Source organism: Barbatula barbatula, assembly GCF_947034865.1.
Source record: "Barbatula barbatula genome assembly, chromosome: 3".
Lineage (NCBI taxonomy): Eukaryota > Metazoa > Chordata > Actinopteri > Cypriniformes > Nemacheilidae > Barbatula > Barbatula barbatula.
In genome coordinates this window covers 28,247,025-28,263,813 of record NC_136764.1, presented here as the reverse complement: position 1 = coordinate 28,263,813, position 16,789 = coordinate 28,247,025, and positions in this window count along the sequence as shown.

Sequence of the window (16,789 nt, the reverse complement as noted above, 5' to 3'; positions counted from 1 at the left end):
GTTGTTTGGCCAATTGGTTGTTTGTGGCTGATATGAAAACAAACAAGTCTTGGTGACGGTAAATTCATAACACGGCATATTTATCTGTTTAAAGGTTTAAATTAAAATCAGCGCTTCATAAAATAACACTTTTGTTCCTGATTTTTATTTGTGAGGCACTGTGTAATTAAACAATTTGATTAATATGTATTCTATGTTTCTATAGCTCTTCTTAATAAAGTCAAAATTACATCTTGTTTAAACCGTATTTTATTATAGTAAAAGTGTGGTAATATTTTCATTTTAGTGGATTGATTACATTTTGTAAAATACAAATTACCATGGTTAAACTATAGTTAAAGTAATTAAGCAATTTGGACTGAGAAAACCTGTAATGTACTGTTTCTTTTTTTACACTGATAAGAATAGATTTTTTTAAACTATACATTTTTGTAAAGGAATAAATTATGATGAATCCTCACATGAAAACTGCAGTTGAAGTAAAATGCATTTATTGTTATATGTGTAATTGCCTGTACAGTTAAATTCTTATTTTAAAACTAGCATGAGTGTATTAAATTAAGTGAGATTAAAATGATATGCTAGGTTCAGTTCTTGTTTAACCCATTTAACATTACAATGTAACAGTCCCAATGTACTTCAGTTCGCACTTCTCTTGTCAGAGGACAGTTTGTGTTGGGGTGAGTCTTTAATAATGGAACTAACAAAACTGTATATTCTCCCCTAAACCCAATAATCACAGAAAATCCATTTACATTTATTAAAAAGATCATTCTGTATGATTTATAGGCTTGTTTCCTCAAAAAAATGTCCCCACACGAACAACTGATTTGGATATTCCATGTTTTGGAGCAGTTTTAAAAACACACCGAGAAAGATCAGAAGTGCCTAGAATAACACACAACACATTTCTCTAAACTTTTATTTAAGGAAGTACAGCAGAATACTGGATAACCACGTTAATTGCTTGAATAACAACAACTTGTCTTCAAAACTAGTTGACAATTACAATTTTAAGTAAATAAAACACTTATTTTGAGACGTTGACGTCACGTCAGGTCGTCACGTGGGTCACCCGCACAAACGTTTAAGACGTCCGGTCAGACGTTCGGTTAGACGGACGGACGGTCGGTCGGTCGATCGGACGTTAGGTTTTGGCACGGGGTTCCCGCCATAGGGCAATTCACCAGACAGTTGGGCAAGAAAAGTTTTTTCTCGTTTTCTTTTGCTTGTTATAATAAATAATCTACACACACTCCGTTGTTTAGGAATGTATACAGGAACTTCCGTTGGGGTGATAAAGCGCGCATGCGCAATAGCGTTTGTTTATGTTGTCAGTTTGAAACCGTCTATAAACTAACGTTAGCTGTTTTTACATCGGAATCTTGCAACTGCTCTGGTAAAATAAATATCTCTCCTAATGAATGAAGCACCAATTTTACCCAGGTAAATTAAAATGTCATTAGCTTGACTGTTTTGGTTGGGTTAATTGTCACTAGTACGTTAAATTACCTATTGTGAACCGCATGTTTGAGCTAGATTAAGGTCCTTAGCCTGTTTAGGACCATCGTAAACAATTTTAGGACCATCTTAAACCAGCACATGACCAGGGATTCTATGTTTTATATGTTTGTTTAACATAAATGATGTGGGAAACTGAAAATTAATGTATTTCCAGAGATGATGTTCAACTGCAAGACTTCTTGGATGATGTCTCCAACCTACTGAGCAACCTAGGCATTAGATTGAAATCAAAACAAGAAGACATTGACTATGTTTTTCTTAAAACTGAGCAATGCCTCAATGTATTGTCTAGATTTTCTGAAACAACAGCAATACCTAATGCTGTGGAAGTACAGAAAAGCCTGGTCTCTGCATTAGAACTATTGGACAATTCTGAGGGCATAGTGCTGAACAGCTACAAAGCCCCAGTTGTTCTGTCTGGAAAAGGGGGTCGTCCACGTTTGGACATATCCAAAGAACACCTTGAATTTCTTCTTGAGTTAGATTTTACTGTACCACAAATTGCTAGACTTTTGGATGTGAGTGTCAGAACGATAAAAAGAAGAATGGCAGAATATAACTTCTCACTGAAGCAGTTCTTCACGGATATTAGTGAAGAGGACCTCCAGAGAATTGTTGTAGAATTTCTTACAACCACTCCGAACTCTGGATACAGAATTACCTACGGATATCTCAGGAGTATAGGCATAAGGTATGTTATTTAAGACATTTTTCACCAGGGTTCCTCAAATCTTGCCCTGGCTTGGAGGTCCAAAAGCCAGTTTATTTCCGACCTAGATCAAACACACCCTACCAAGCTAATTAATGTATTTATGATCGCTAGAAAATGAAATGTGAATTTAAAATTTGTCTAAAAAAATAAGAAGGCAGGGGCCCCCTAGCACCTGATTTGGGGACTGTATTGAACTCTATTGAAAAGACACAAAATATTAAAATATAAAGCATTAGTTTAAACTGCCAGTTCTACTTGAGATTTTAATCCTTATATCTCAAATGACTTTGCAGTAGCAGATGACTCAAAAACGTTCCTGAGCCATAACCGCTTACAAAATATTGATAACTTATTATATATAACATATTAACAATTTAATTACCTAAAAGTAAACATTAAAAAATTATCATGATAAAGCAGTAATGTGTTGTTTTGTGCTTTCTTTTCAAAAAGGATCACCAAGCGTAGACTCCGAGATGCTCTCAGATCTGTTGATCCACTCGGTAGTGTTTTACGAGGACTTAAGATCATGGTTTTACCTAGAAGACCTTACTCTGTTCCCTCACCATTGTCACTGTGGCACATAGATGGCAACCACAAGCTTGTAAGGTAAGTGTCTTACGGGTCACAAATAATTGTTTGATAATTTTAGGGCCTAGAGTTTGGCTTGTAATCAGAAGGTTGCAGGTTCGAGTCTCAGTGCCAGCAGGTCATGCCTAAAGTGCTCTTGAGCAAGGCACCTTACCCCTGATTGCTCTGCAGCTAAACTACACACTACTTTCTACTTGTAACTTGCAAGCATCTGCCAAATTAATAAATGTAATCTCGTGGCATGTGGTCCCTTGAAGTCATTGATATTATGTTGTTTTTATTGAAGATGGAGAATAATCGTCCATGGAGGGATTGATGGGTATAGCCGAAAAATAATGTATCTGAAGGCGAATACCAACAACAGGGCATCAACTGTGCTCCAGTGTTTTTTGGAGGCTGTTCAAAATCATGGATTGCCTGTTCGTGTCCGGAGTGACAAGGGAGGCGAAAATGTTGATGTAGCTCGTTTTATGTTTGAACATCCCTTAAGGGGACCAGGTATTTTACTTTAATATAATATAATCTTATTGTTTTTCACTTTAATATGCAAGTTGCAATTTAACTATAAAGAAGGACCTGGTTCAGACATGATTTATCTTGCTATAAGATAAATGTCTTATTATTATGTATTATGTACTGTTTTTTCGAAGTTATTGACCTACTAATACAAAGAATACAATGACTACACTTATTCTTCCTTTTTCTTTGCAGAGAAAAGGAGCATGATCACAGGCCGAAGTGTGCATAATCAGCGAATTGAGCGGTTATGGCGTGATGTATGGTGTTCGGTCCTCAGCAACTACTATGCCACGTTTCATCATCTTGAGGACTCTGGCTTTCTTGATCCCAATAATGAGTTGCAACTGTTATGTCTACAGTTTGTCATGATCCCCAGGATAAATGCACATCTGGACATTTTTAGAAGCGCATGGGAAAGACACCCCCTTTCTTCAGAAGGCAACCAATCCCCTCAGCAACTGTGGATTTCAGGACAACTTTCAAATATGGATATATTGTTTGATCAGGTGAATCAACTCCTTAGTAGTTTATGTCTGAGTTTAAACTTGATATTATATGAAACGTATAACATTGAACTTGTAATTGTACCGTACGCTTTCCCTGCTATTTTAGAGGGAAGCAGAGCAGTTTGGCATTGACTGGGATGGACCGGTTGTTACTGAGATGGATGATGAAAACATGGTTTCAGTTCCTGAACCCCCTTCATCACTTACAGCAGAACTTTTGGCCATACTACATGATCGCATTGACCCTTTCCTGCATAGCCACACATTTGGCATTGAGGTTTATAAGGAAGCTGTAAGAGTTGCCACTGCTTGCATTGCATCTGATTGAATAGATTTTTCTTAATTACTTAATTTGCTGATAATCAGTAGAAACGTTTTACTGTTAACATACACATAAATAACATTGCATTGATTGGCCTGGTATTTCCTAATTATTCTAAATAATGTATTGTATGACTTATTTTGTATTTTTTGTGTCCTTTGCTATTTAACACAATTGTTTATAACTATAACCCAAATAGAAATACAATCAGTAAAATAAAAAAATGTGGTCCAAACATTTATTAAACAAGTGTTCTACAGCTTTAAAATGTTTCAACCAATCAAAAGCCTATAATTGCTGAAACCTCTAGGGGCTTCGTTGTACACTATCTTAGCGCGCCAGTTTTGCATCCCAGCTCTACAATGCAGAGGGAACGAATGCCGTAAGATTTTTATTAATTAATTTATGCTTACAACTTTTAGAAAAGTGATAATGTGGTTAATTGTGTGTGTACATGTTTTTATATCCCGCTGGGGACTTAAACATCAATACACGCGAACATGGGGATGTCTGTCAATGTGCGGACCAAAATCGAGGTATATATAGAATATACAGTTTATCCCACGGAGATAGTAAACCAGACGTGTGTGTATTTGAGAGAGAGAGAGAGAGAGACGGCGCTTAATACATTCAAACTATATTTGAAGAATCCAATAAAATATACTTTTAACGCGCCTAAATATGTGGTTAAAATATATTGAAATTAAAACATCAAAATGCCAATATATGTGACGATGCCGAAATCCTGTCATTTTCTGTAGAGTTTTTTAACGTTGCTAATGCATAATCACGTATAAACTCTATTCATCAGTCTTTACCTGGTGACGTCACACTCACGTGAATCAAAGTGCATTGTGGGTTTTGCCGCCATTTGAGATGTTCTATCTAGCAAAAATGGTTATTGTTGTGAGTGCAATCAGCACTGGTGGAAATACATTTACTTGAATATCAAAGTACACTTTTTGAGAATCTGTACTTTACATGAGTATTGTTTTTCTGAGTACTTGTGACTTTACTTCACTACATTTAAAAGACAAATATTAAACTTTTTACATTAACAGTTACATTAATAAAAAGGTACAAAAGTAGAAAGGCGTTTCTATGTAGCGCGTTTTACTGTGTGCACACTTTTACTTGCGATCTAACAGGACATTTCACTGTTGCCAAGTATTTCAGTTTTTCTAGGCTAACGGTTTCTCGGCTAAATTTGAATGGCCATTTGACAGATTTTTAATCAACATCTGGCAACACTGGCACATTCTCGCTAAACTAATGTAAACAATCTGCCCAATATAAGAGAATACAGTCATGATTTCTAATCTGCTGCCTACATTATAATTTAAAGTCGTTTGGGAATTAACCATGGTTTTACTTTGGCCATTTTTGTTTATTCCTTCTAAAATAATAACAAATTAACCCTGCCCAAAACACAACAGAAAACCTTATGGATTCATTGGTTAACAATAAATGCAGTTATTAAAGTTACAGTGCGGTAGATGAGTTAATGCAGTACCAGTACAAAGTAATGTGTGCGTGCTTGCGTGAAGCAGTATATGAGTGCAAATGTTGCGGTGTATGTGTAAACAGTCTGGTATAAGCATGAAGTACAAGTGTGTACAGTCAAGTCATGCATTGACTGCCCTGTATTGCAAATGAAAAAAACAAATATCTGAAATATATTTAGGTCCAAGGCTATTTATTGATTTATAAATGAGTTTAAGTACTTTTAAAATCAATCCTAAAAGTAACTGAAAGCCAGTATATCCTCCGATTTGCTGGTTCTAGTCCTGGCAGCAGAGTTCTGTATGAGCAGCAGCTGTTTAATGGTCTTCCTGGAAAGGCAGGTGATGAGACCATTGCAATAATCCACACTGCAATAAAAGGATTCAAAAGTTTTGACTGGTAACAAAACATCTAAATCTTCTTGTAATGTTTTTGAGATGGTAGTATGCTGATTTAGTTACTGCTTTGATGTGACTTTAGAATCACACCAAATATCTGAAGAAAGTTTTGGTACAAAACTTAAAACAAAAAAAAAGTGGTGACGGTTTTTCCTAAAAATCTGACTGACTTGTCCTTTGTGATCTATCTTGAGTTATGATTTTGTAGTAGCAACATGGTCTTGCAAGTGGGAAGTGGTGTTGTCTAGTATTTGATTTTGGATGTGATTACCTTTAAAAAATAATGTAAAAAATGTAATGAATTTCCTTAAAAAAATATTTTAATGTTAATGTCAAGAACATATTAAGGATATCAGTGCTAGACTAGAACCTTCCTGGAAACAATGTATACAAAGAAAATGAAAATATAGAAAAAAAACTGATGACAAATGCATTTCTCTTTTTTAACCTGTTCTTATTTTGTTTTAAGTACATTCATTTCTAATCTATCTGTTATTTTTCTAATTTTACAGAGCTGAGAGTGAGCGTATGCTAGCTTCTGAAATGCTTCTTAAAGCATCAGAGATGATCAGAGGACAGCATGCCTTAGCATCTTCCTCCACATATATCCCACAGCAGTCAAACCCCCTGCAAAACTACACAGCAACTGCAAATAATTTGATCAATTCTTATTTGCCAACACAATTCCAATCAACTGAAGTGGCTTTTAATCCAAATGTTGAAACAAATTCATTCCCCAGAAACTCCCATACTATTACTCCATCCCAAAATCCCTTGCAAAATTTGGCAACTGTCATTCACACACCCTCACATGTATCCTCAGTTCCTTCATATATGTCAACACAATTCCCAGCACCCACACAGTCTTCTCTCACAAACTATGAACCAGCACATCTGTCCAGGAACACCCTGCAAAACATTGCCCCGCACATCCAAAGACAGACACACCAATTTCATAAAAGAACAGCACACACAGAAGCAGCATTGAGGGATCTTTTTAAACCATATTCCAAAGTCCCAAACAGAACACAAAGTTCTTTTCAATATGCACAGACATTCTGCTGTCTGGCACAGATGGCCTGCAACATTGCTCCCTCCCACAGAGAGCGCCAGATTCTGGCTTTATCTGGTCTTGGGTATAAAAGGCTGGTTCTTGTGTGCACATCAGGCACATTTGATGAAATAAACAGCCAACTCATAACTGCATTTCCTGCACTTAAAGATGTACATGGATATAAACTAATGAGGTGCAGTAGACACCAGAACTTAATCGATATCCCTATTCCAAATGCTGGGTACTCAATACCTTACCTGAAAGGTCAGGGTGGTCTAAACAAGGCCACTGCCTACATCGTGCCACTCCAAAACACCATTCCTTTGCAATCAGTTATTGCAGGGACATCAATAGAAGATACGGTAAGATTTGGCTTGTAAGCATTAAGTGTAGACACAATATGTTCATTTGTAGGACTGACACTTTGGAAAAATTGTCATAGTTTTAAGAACCAAGTATTGACTATTGACAACAATAATTAATAGATTTGGTATGTGTATTGTTTACATTTTTGTAGAATGCTGTAAAGGAAGTATGCAAGCAGTGCTCTGCAACTATTCCACTTTTTGATCTGGAGAAGCATATTGAACTATGTAAAAGGTAACCTGTCTTCTGTTACATTTACATTTGTGTTTTCAAGAAAATGCTGTATCTTGACTAATGTATTAATGTGTGAAAAGGGTAGTCACTCATGAATACTCGTACTTCTAGTGTGTAGATAGTATTATAAATACATATTGCAAATAAGAAAATGTTTTATGTTGTCAGGTCTAAAGGACCAAATGATGAAACAGAAATGCACCAGAGTTCTTCGTAAGTGTTGTTTACTGTACTTTATTATATTTCTTTAGATGTGTGTGTGTGTAATTTTTTTTTTAAATTCTGTTTTTCTGTATTTTTTTTCTTTATTTTACAGCTTGATTATGATTATGTACTGTTACTTGTAATCTACAGAAAACTTTGCTGTGAAAGCAAAACTTCACACGTTGGAACTTGGTCCCTACGAGTGGTGCTGGTGCATGACCCATTCATGCATGTATACCATTCAAAAGATGGTATTTTTTTTACAACATTTTACAACACAATATTCTTAAGTAGAAAGAAACAAACAAGACACTGAATACTGTAGTTTCTTAAATCGAGTACTGGAGGGCCAAACCTGTGATTTTCTAGTGATCATCTAATGATCTAGAAGACATTGATTGGCTTGCAAAGGTATATTTGATCAGGGAGGGAGATAAACTCTGCAGGGCTTTGGCTCTGCAGAGAAAGATTTGAGGAGCTCTGCTCCTGTGAACGCATGGCCCTGCAGAGGTTTGCTTCAGCCTCCTACAATACCTGCTTGTATTGATTAGCAGGTTTATTTGTGTCTGATTGAGGTTGGAACTAAACACTGTAGGAGAGTTGGTTGAGGACCTTTGATTTAAATCACATGTGCCTCTAGTCCTTGAAGGCTGCTATACTTCAGTATTCAGCTCATACACAGTTGCATGAAAGTTTCTAGTAATCCTTAAGACATTGTTTGCATCTCAATCGCTGTATCAGGGTACGGCTTTTTTAAAAGCTAGAAGGTTAAAACCGTTTACTCTAGCAGAATTATTTTGGTTTACCAGGAGAAGAAAATAACTGTTGCACTAGTCCTGTTCAACAGTTTGTTAATTTACTAAACATAATATGATTTTTTCTTTTTTAATATAAAATAAATTGTTGTTTTACTAGCAACTAGCCAAAACAAAAAGTCCAGAAGGTTACTTTGGGGCAAGCGTGTCTATATAGGGAGAGATCTAAAACTTAAGGGGGTAGAGGACTGAAATTTGAGAAACACTGATCTTAACTGTAAGTTATAGAAGTAGTCTTATACTTTGTTATTCACATTTCTGCCTGCAAGTAATCTTTGTTTCAAAAATAGTTTTGCTGAAACCACAGTTTGTCATTACTGTTGAATTTTTAATTTTTAGCAAACAGAATGCGGCGAATTGCGGTGCCACTTACACTGAATGCAAATCAATTTGACGAATTGCTTCGAAAGGAGTTTCCGTTTCTTGGTGAAGACCAGTATCAGCTATGTAGATTGGACAAGAGCAGAAGGTTGCATGTTTTGACTGGCTCAATCAAGACTCCATTTGCAATTAAAGCTTTTGGAGAGCTTGGAAGGTCTGCTCTGTACATCAGACCACAGGTATATTTAGTTTTATATATATGCATGGATGTAAACTTTTAGGTTTAGATTTCTTCCAAAAAATGTTGAGTGATTCCCTTCTTTACTTAGTATTTGTACGCATAACAGTTTTCTTATGAGTTTTTTCTTTAAAAGTGTGAAAAGAATAAAAAGAGCATTTTTCCCAAGATATATGACCTTTATGCATTTTATTTCAAATTCGCTCACATTTTAGCATTATACTTACAAACAATCACTATAATCAACGAATCATTTATTGGTAGAGCGATTCCGGTGGATTATGAATGGAATAAAGTGCATCCTTGTTTTGTCAAAATTAATTGTTGTGATTTATTTTAGAGGAATAATGAGATGATAGACACTGAAACAGATGAACTTTCCGAGGTAATAAAATATGATATACAGAAAATATGAGTTTACTCCATGTAATACTTCATCTTAACCATTATTATTGTTGTTGTTTTTAAGTTAATAAGTTCCTTATTCATTATGTCTGAAACTCTTGCTGCAGGAAAATGACACAGAGAGTACATCATCTCACCAGTCTTTGGAAACCCCCCTCCACTCTCAACTCAGTGCAGAAAGTCCTGTCCACTCACCTGTTCCTGAAAGAAGCCCTGTCCACTCTCAACTCAGTGCAGAAAGTCCTGTCCATTCATCTGTTCCCGGTAGAAGTCCTGTCCACCTCCCCATCCGTCAAGACATTGTGGATTTTTTTCCTCTTCCTGATGCTAATAACATTGCTGACATTATAACAAGACTTCAGGGAGAAGTAATAAAAGAATCACCACGGGCAAATATCATTAATGTTTACAGAGAGGACATATTGGATTGCACAGTAAGGGCTTTCCGGAGGCAGAGGTTTAATGCAGAGGCCCGTATTGATGTAGCATTTGTTGACGTAGAGGGCAAAGGTGAGGGATCTGTAGATGATGGTGGGCCCAGACGTGAGTTTCTGCGTCTTTTGATGCAAGAAGTTCAACACTGCAAGATATTTGAGGGACCAGAAGAATCGCGGTCTTTGGCCCTACATGGTGATGGTAAGATATCTTCAGTTACTGTAATACCAAATGTAACCTATAGAATAGAATATGGATAAAGCTTTCTTTTATTTATGCATTGTTTTATTATAACACCTTTTTTATAGCTGTGCAAGAAGGACTGTATAGGACCATTGGAAAAATGATTTCAATGGCTGTGGTTCAGGGAGGATTGCCCATCCATTTCTTTTCAGAGAGGCTGTACAGCCAAATCAGTTCAATGCAGCCACCTAACTTTACATTGGATGAAGTTGCAGACCTTGACATTCGGAGTCAGTTGGAGAAAGTAAGTACTTGGATTTTATCCATTTTGATGCAGTCTTTTGAATGATCTATTGTGACTGAATAAAATAAGTTACTTACTGAAGTCGGCTGTTCCACTGCTGTGTTTGTGACTATTCTTTATGAGGGTTGTACTGCATTAAGAATGGATTGAAAAATACCTCTTCAGTTGAATTGGGCTGTGGGACCGCATGATCTGCAATTGCTAAGTGATTCTGAAGTTAGCAAATTAAAGTTGTAAAGTGAATTTTTACATTTGTTTACTATTTAAACATGACATATGTTATCATTAAGGACAACAATATTTACTGGGCTAAATGACAAATGTAGGAATATTGAGCCCTATGTAATGTGTTTGTGTTTCAGATCAACAGCGCAGAATCTGTGGAGGAAGCAAGGGCAGAAGTATCTGCCTTTGCTGACACCTTAGGTGTGATGGGTGCCCTTATTTACATTAAGAGTTTAGAAGACCGAGATAGGGTTATAGAAATTGCACTTAAATTTTATCTGCAGGACAGGCTTTCTCAGGCTCTTTCACAGTAAGTTCAAGAGAAGTGCAAAAGTGTATAATGGTGAAAATTGACAAGATATTAACACTAACTCAAGCATTTTCCATTTAATTACCGGTTTTATATTGTCTTTTACCCTAGGCTAAAGGAAGGTCTAATGACATTGGGGCTCCTGGATGAAATTGTAGCAAACCCATCAATATTTCACAAAGTCTTTGCACCATGTGTTGAGCCTCTAACCTCAACAGAATTGGCAAACCTTTTCAAACCAGTGTTCTCTTCTGTGGGAAGCAACAGGAGAAGATCAGAAAACAGAACTCTCGCTTTCTGGAGAGACTGGTTATTGGATGTGGAGGGTAAGTTTAATATTATTGTTTGCTGTGACTTAAAAAGTACAGTGTTAGGGTACACTAACAGTACACAGTTTGAAAGTATTCTTTACATTACATTTCCCCTTCATTGATATTAAATCTCAATGGAAGCACTTGGTCATTTGTTTTATACCTACTGTTTTCTAAACACTATAAATGTGAACAATCTAGTTTTGCATACTATTTTTACATTCAGCATACTAGGACACGTTCTCTACTTAATTGAATTTGAAAAGTTACATATTTCCTGAGAGGAAACTTATCTAACAATGTTATAGTTTTTTTCTCATTCCTCATACTTTGCACCTACATGTCAATATGTTATACATTTAAGTTACACCGAAAACAGCAAGAGAAAAACCTTATGGTCATGCTAGCCAGAGTTATACACTTAAAATTTGTGTTGATGATTTAAAAATATTGGAAGTTTATTTAAAAAAAAAAATTCAATCACAATGGTAAATACATTTTCAATAAGGATCAAAACATTACATTAAGAACAGATTGGAACAAATGTAATTTGCTTTTTCTACCATAAGACTGAAGTTAATTCTTACCATTATAAAATGATTGCCTATGCATGAAATGTTATAAACAATTTTGTATTGTTTTCTTTTGTAGAGGGAAATATCAACAATCTGAAGCTTGAGGATATCTTAATATTTGCCAGTGGAGCATCTAAAATACCTTTGTCAGGATTCAATGAGATACCAACGATCACATTCATTGAACCAGGTTTATTTAGAAGCCTTCCAACAGCGAACACATGTTCAGTGAGCCTTAAGTTGCCAATGTACACTACTTTTAACCAATTTTCAGAGGACATGGCATTAGGCATTTCTTGTGCCAAAACATTTGGCATTGCCTAATTTTACCATGTTTTTACTCATGGTGGATCATATTGTGCAATAGTCTTTTTTTTTACATTTATTTGTAAACAGGTGTCCTGTTATATCCCTGTATATTATTTCATTACATTAATAACGAGGTTATGAATATTCCTGTGTACTACATGAACTTGATATGTTCATGAGAGGTTCATTAATGCAGTAATACATGTACAATACAAACTTGTCTGTATTATACATTTTGGCAAATGTTCTGTTATGCTGAGAGTAAGTTTCTGTGGTGAAGTTTAGTGGGTGTACTTTATTGGTTATTATCTGAATATAAAATGTATAAAGACCTCATCATGCACTGGAGCTAGAAACAGGAGCCTCCAGCTGTGTATGGCATGATATCAGGTTAAGTTGGAGCTGGGTCTGTTGGCACCACCAGTTCACAGCAGTATGTGCCAGGATGAGCAGTGTCCATGACTGGTATTGGGGAAGGTGACTTTCCTACCCTTGAAGATTGACGTGTCAACAAGCCAGTCAGGCTGTGGGATGCACCTTCAAAAATGACAGTAAAAACCAAAAGGAAATAAAAACACCCCCAGAGATACAATTGAATAAGTGCATTTTGCCATCATTTTATTCATTGCCTTCTGTTATTCGTAGAGGTTGAGTTAATATAAGCTGTTGTTGTTTAAGGATAAGAGAATGAACACTAATATATTGATATTTTCTAACACAAAGTGGTCAGGTCAACAGTCTAGAATGCACAGGTATTAAGTGCAGACAAAAACTAATTTAGTTAAAATTAAAAAAAGTAAATTGTATGTACCAGCAAGCACACAAGCAGGACAAAGATGGCATAAAAGAAAGGACAGCATACAGGCTGATGTGGAACAACAGCATCTGGAACCTGAGAAAAAAGCAGAGCAATTTGGGACAAAATAATTTGAGGTAGTGTAAATAATTTGAAATGCATGTATTAAGCTGCAAATGTATAGTCATTAAGAAAATTACCCATGGTTTTAGTACAAATAAACAGTTAAACCAAAGTTACCACAAATTGCTTTTAAATATAGTTTAACCATGGTAATTTGTATTTTACAAGAGGTAATCAATCCACTAAAATGAAAATATTACCACACTTTTACTATAATAAAATACGGTTTAACCAAGATAAAAAAATTTACTATTATTTAATTGCAATAAAGAACGTAAGAGCTATAGAAACATAGAATAAAGATTAATCAAATTGTTTAATTACACAGTGACTCACAAATAAAAATCAGGGACAAAAGTGTAATTTTATGAAGCGTTGATTTTAATTTAAACCTGTAATCAGATAAATATGCTGTGTTATGAATTTACCGTCACCAAGACTTGTTTGTTTTCATATCAGCCACAAACAACCAACTGGCCAAACAATCTTGCTACATTTCTTTCATTAAAACCCTATAACACGTTCTTACGTGTGTTTACATGTTGTTAACACGTACCGATAGCGCCCGGTCGACAGAGCCGGTATTCTATCGTCTTAATAACGTGTTTTCCACCTGTAAGAACACGTTTAAACACGTTTGTGTTTGCTTTACCTTTATTTAACATGGTTTGATTCAGTATCCTCCAGCTAATCAATTTTTCATTCATTTAATGTCTGGTTTAGACGGTTATATGACGTAGAATGTTATTAAAGTAAAATAAAGTGTAATCCTTCTTCGGGGTTTATTTTGGTTGCGGACCGATATTAGTGGCGCATACCGCCATCTAGTGACGGAGTGTAAAGTCCCATAGACCCTAGATTCCATAACTGCGTTACTTACGTTTGAAATATTTATTTATTTAATAGTTTGCAGCTTCAGGTGAAAGCTTTAAATGTCCATGTTTTTAGTTTTGTAGGTGTTACAGTAGTAGACTAATACAATTGTTCCCACATGAGAAATACTCCAGTACACTTTTAATATAGTAAACTGTAGTGATATTCCTTCATACTAAGTGTTAGATCTTTACTAAAGTAAATATTCAAATATAGTATTTACCATTAACAAGTAACTATATTCTAGTATACTACAATACTTTTTAAAGACGTATATGGTGACCATACCCGAAATGTGACCTCTGCATTTAAACCATCCAGTGATAGTGAACACACGAACACACACACACGGAAGAGTGGGCAGATATCACTGCAGGGCCCGGTGAGCAAGTGGGGGTAATGTGCCTTGCTTAAGGGCACCTCAGCAGCCATTACCCGTCGGTGCTGGGAATAAGCAGGGGCAACCTTCTGATCACGAGTACGATCTCGGACCGCTGGGGCACGACTGCCCACTAATCCCCATACAGATTTTCATCTTGATGTTCAAATTAATAGGACTGTTTATTTTGTTCATTTGTATCAAAGACAATTCATTCATTGTAAATGCTCCTGAAATTAAAGGGTTAAATTCCGACACAAAGTGATATATATTGCACTGCACAGTCCTTTACTATAATTTTTAACTAACCAATATATGATTTTTAAGGTTATAATAAAACATTTTATTTTATTCTTCAGGCACCTTGCAATAACGACAAGACACATCCCTTGTTAAGAAACACGAAGCTAGTAGGGAATGTTGCAAGAAGTTTGATAAATTGACGGCATTTACACCAGAATTACTATTCACAAATAGACATTGTGTAGTATTATGGGATATTGTACATATTGTATACATCTATTGATCTATACCATATTTAATAATTGAAATGACTATTATGACTGCTGGACACACACACACACACATTTGGAAACAGTTACTAGGAGGCACTAAAATTGCTTATCTTCACAAGCTTTTTTAAAGTTTCACCATATTGTTATTGTTAAGCAAAGGAGCTGAAATATATATACATTTTTTCATCAAGGTAAAGACAAAACTTAAAACAGAGAGTAAGCAATAAAACACACAGAGCAAATTGACGTATTTCTAAACATTGAAATCCATCTGAAACCCCCTGTTTTTAAAGTACAGCACAAGCAGTTCAGATAGTTTTTAAGTGAAAATTAACTTAATGCTTGTAATGTCGATGTGTTATCGATTAAAAAGCGCTTATTTTGAGACGTTGACGTCACGTCAGGTCGTCACGTGGGTCACCCGCACAAACGTTCAAGACGTCCGGTCAGACGTTCGGTTAGACGGACGGTCGGTCGGTCGGTCGATCGGACGTTAGGTTTTGGCACGGAGTTCCCGCCATACGATCCACCTGTCAGTTCTTGCGGCGCCGCATGTTAAACACGCCTATTAACTGCATCTGGTTAGTGTATAATGCCACCGCCTTCATCATGTCAACGTGGAAAGCTCGCGTCTACCAGTAGGGCGTTTAATTCAACAATTGTTTATAGTAACTATGAGGCAACCACGTTTTTGTGTATTGACTACTATTGGCAAAACCATTTTTTAAAACTACAATAAAATGTTGTAATCACCGGGTTTTACTATTGTAACCATGCTTTTATTATGTAACGTTAACCAAGTAAAAAGCATCGTTTAGTTTCCTTGGGAATAACACGGAAATAGCGTACACCTTAAAAGACCTTCCTGTGGACATTATGAATCGGCTAATGCATTTATGCTGCGTCCGTTGTTTACATAAAGTGCGCAGACGAGAATCGCTTTACAGAAGACGCATGGGAATCTTAGTCACTTTAATATTTCTTCCGGTCACGGTATCCAATCAAAATATTTCGTTTTCATGATTTGCGAATATAATGATTAAAATACCATATATTGTAATAACCTCATCACTTATTACCATTGACAGCAGTTTGCGTTCAATCATTTATGATATTTTACGTTTCCAACTGGTGCATAAGAGACTCCATAAGGCAGCACAGCATAACACAGTAGTAGCAGGGTTCTAAATTAACTTTTTTGATCACCAGCCAATGTGGCTGGTAACTTTCTAAAGTTACCAGCCAATCAGAATTTCCACTAGCCAATTTTTTTCGGGTGAAAATATGAGTAACACTGAATGCATTTGATGATTTTATTAACAATTTTGGCATGAAAAATACATATAAAGTACAATACATACAACAAAATATACACAGAAAGTGCATACATTTCAAGTTTGGGATTTATCTACAGTATCTATCTTTATATCTATCTACAGTATCTATCTTTCTTTATATCTGTCTTTATATCTATCTACAGTATCTATCTTTATGTCTTTCTATCTATCTTTCTGTCTTTATATCTGTCTATATCTATCTACAGTATCTATCTTTATATCTTTCTATCTGTCTTTCTATCTATCTACAGTATCTATCTTTATATCTTTCTATCTGTCTATATCTATCTTTATATCTATCTACAGTATCTATCTTTCTATCTGTCTTTATATCTATCTACAGTATCTATCTTTATATCTTTATATCTATCTTTCTGTCTTTATATCTGTCTATATCTATCT